This window comes from Frankliniella occidentalis, unplaced genomic scaffold, assembly GCF_000697945.3.
Source record: "Frankliniella occidentalis isolate FOCC.00 unplaced genomic scaffold, Focc_3.1 Scaffold738, whole genome shotgun sequence".
In the NCBI taxonomy this organism is placed as follows: Eukaryota; Metazoa; Arthropoda; class Insecta; order Thysanoptera; family Thripidae; genus Frankliniella; species Frankliniella occidentalis.
This window is the reverse complement of record NW_026267850.1, coordinates 20161-24043: the sequence shown is the minus strand read 5'-3', so window position 1 is coordinate 24043 and position 3883 is coordinate 20161.

Sequence of the window (3883 nt, the reverse complement as noted above, 5' to 3'; positions counted from 1 at the left end):
ATTCTGGGAACAAGACTTAGTATTGTTACCTCAATTGCTGAACTAAACTTGATGAAAACATTGAAATTATTCTTAAACATGCATGCACAGAATAGAGCTTTTCGGTGCATTACTGGAACTGACAACCCACTTCAAATGTTACTTTGTCTTGCGCTGTTTTAAGTGAGCAAGACAGGCCATCAAGAGAGTCCAAAGAAGTTATGTTAGGTACCTGGCGTAACCAAGCCTTAACATAATCTCTTTTGGAGTAGTACGCTAATCCAGGAATACACTCACCACTACCACAACTACTGACGCGCTCCTCCAAGCTCTCAATTTTTTTGCTCATGTCTACAACTTTAGAGGTTAGCACTTCGACTTTGCTACACATTTCCTTGAAGCCCTCATGTTCAGCTGTCCTTGCTTTAAGCCTTTGGTTTTCTAATTTAGCTTCCTGCAATAAGCGTTCCAGTTGCTCCACTCGCTGTGCTGGAGGCACTGAAGGAGTAGGTGACTGAGAGGAAGCCAATGACCCGAGCTCTTCTTGCCGTGTTGGAGCAGAATTTGAAGGTTGCTGTGAGTGTGGCGAAACCAGTGAGCTGACATCCTCATGGTCTTGAAGTGGTGATGTAGGTCCCCAGCTATTACTCTCAGCGAACGCTGAGCTTCCTGGTGTTCCTCCATCATCAGTAAGGACTGACTTTGTGTAATTTGTAAACAAAGAATTGTGAGCTGCCTGCTTATTGTTGTCTTTCTGGACCTGCAAAGAAACAGAATAAGAAAAGGAAATGTACCACATTTCATTAGATGTAATACCACATTTACTTACCCTATTTATTTTGGAATTCTGGATGTTGTCGCGTACTTGCAAAGGCCTCCTTTTCTCTACTTCGTCTAGAGGCTCGCCTTCGACTGCTGAGCCTGACTCAGTTGAATCTACTTCACTCATATCCATCATGTCTGTAGGATAGAAAGCTGGCCGCTTTGTTTTCAAATAATCCTGCATTACCTCGTAAGACTCTGAAAAAAATAGATAATGAAGAAGAAATCAGATCAAGAAGAGCATCGAAGAAGACCCCCTACAAATGTACAATAACTTACCTTTCATCACAGCGATATGTGCAAGCCACCATGAAGGTTTCGCTCCTTCGGGTTGGTTTAGTCTTGTGAGAGCAGCATACCTTATTGTTCTGTTAAAATCATCCAGGGATTGAGGTGACCAAGGTATTTTCGTGCCTTTTTTACCAATCTTCACGTAACCCATCATGTTCGACACTTTCACAATCTCGCGGTTATTTGGTGGAGTCGTATATCTTACAAACGCACACCACTCGGAATTGTCTACTTGATTTTCCCCATCGGAGTTACAGTCACTTAAACTCATCTTGGAAACTTGTTGGAAAAAACTTGTTATTAACAGCGGCGAGAGTTGTGAACAAAAAGGACGCTATTTGATGGAGTGCGGAGCCGCGGAGCGTGCCTTTTCTTCTTTTCTTCTTCTCGTGGAAGTGTGGTGGCAGGGAGGTGAGGTAGTGGCATGCGGCCAGCCGTCCACTTCAATAGATTTCAAATTCGCAATCCATGATTTAAATTTAAGAAAGTATTGCCTACCAAATACAGAACGACTATATTTTAATGTTTTAGTGAGAAGAACAATACGACACATTGTATTTTTGAGGCAATGCGTTCTATCGATAGCTATCGAATACCGAGTCATCCTACATCGATCCCACTGGCAGCCATCTTTGTTTATGTTTACAAGCTGTATAGAATTTAGCCAAATTTAGCCCCTAAAATTCTGATTAAATTGTTAATGCGGAGACTGGTAAATGTCAAGTAAAAGGTCAAGTACAATGGAAGCTCATCGTAGCACTATATATAGACGAAAACGAAAACAAAAAGAGATTGATGGTGCTTGGGCAGCATATTATGCTGCAATTGCCAGCAGAAACGTAAATATATCTTTAATTACTTTCATTAGACCACTTTTGTTGGGCTGTGCACCTATGTTTGTAAATTTTTGTGTGTGTTTGTCAATTACAAAATGTTCAGGAAACCCAATGTGCTCCTAGTAACCTTGCAGCCTCCCAACCTGACCAAGCAGAAGTTATGGTTAGTGCACAATTACGTAGAGGTTTGTTTTCTTTAAATGGAAATATTTTGGTACTGTTTTTAGATGTGTATAATTTGTTACAGGAGGATGTGAGAGCCACTGATCCCAGCACAGTTGACAATTTATGTAACGCTGATTGGTTGGATGTGTGTATGTCTGCCCCAGAAACCGAAGCTGCCGCTGAATGTGAAATACCTGTCTGCAGTGAGGAACATTACAAGCAGAGTGCAAGTGTTTTCTCTGTTTCTCAAACGCACAAGAAGACCCTGTGCCCTGATACTGAGATTACAATTAACGACATTGTTCTTATGGTTCTTTCTATTGGAATTAGACACAATCTGACGTGGCTTGCACAATTAGACATTCTTAAATTAGTTAAAGCTATTTTTCCCGAGCAGAAAATTCCACTGACTAAACACCTCTTGATGAAACGGGTCAGGAGGGATACTGTTGGTGTTAAGTACCATGTCTTTTGTCCTGAGTGTGAGGCATATTTACAGCCCCGGAACACACTCCAAAAGTCAGTTAAATGTCCCTTTTGTTCACAGCTATTAGATGTGAAGGGAGCAGCCAATTATTTTTGTTCCATATCAATTAGAGACCAGTTACGGGATCAATGGGAATCCAGGTGCTAGAATTCAGGAAGAATCGTAAAAAGGTAAAAGAATCGAACATTGAAGATATTTTTGATGGGTCGCAGTACCGTCTCCAATGCCAACCAGGATTCATATTGTCAGATCCTAATAATTTTTCATATAATTTTTTTACTGATGGGGTACCTATGGGACATTCAGGAAAATCAATATGGCCAATTTACCTTATGATAAATGAATTGCCAGAAAAAATTAGAAACAAATATCTGATTTTGGGAGGGCTTTATGTAGGTCCCAAAGAACCAAATTTAAATGTTTTTATGAAACCTTTTGTGGACGAGGCCAACAAGCTGTCCAGTGAAGGTTTCACGTGGACCAATAAACAAGGTCTCAGTATTGTTAGCAAAGCAATACCGATGTGTGCAGTTGCTGATGGACCTGCTCGGGCTAGATTATTAAATCAGCAGGGACATTCAGCGTATTGGGGTTGTACATATTGTTACCACTACAAGTCAAAGCCTAACGGGAGTAGTGTCCCAAGGTATCTCATTCAATGCAATGTTAATGACAGGACTAAAGAGTCAACTGATGAGGACATTAAACTTGCCGAAAAAGTCCAACATCTACCCAAAAAATCTGACAGACAGCATCGAGGTGTGTATGGTCCATCCAGTATATCACAGCTGAACCATTTTGATATCACTAGAAATGTGCCTGTTGACTATATGCATTGCCTGCTGTTGGGAGTTGCTCGTGCCCACACAAATTCTCTCCTGGATTCAGAAGGAAAGGGTAAATTCTGGATTACTAATCAGCACCATCGTAAGTTTAGCATTGAAGATGTTACTGCTATCATAGATGATCGTTTACTTAAGATAAAGCCTCCAAAGTCAATAACTCGTCCTCCTCAATCTATAACTAAACGTAAGGGTTGGAAAGCCTCTGAGTGGAGGTCATGGATTTTATTTTACTGCATTGTCTGCTTGAAAGGGGTGCTGAAAGATAAATACCTTGTGCACTTGGCTAAGCTCTGTAAGGCCGCATATATTCTTTTGCAGAATAGTGTGAGTCCGGCAGAAGTTCAGGAGGCCCATGCACTGCTTCTGTCTTATCAGTGTGATTATCAGGAGAACTTTGGTGAGGATAGTATGGTCTATCAAATTCACTTACTGGGACATGTTTGCAAGGGAGTGCTGCG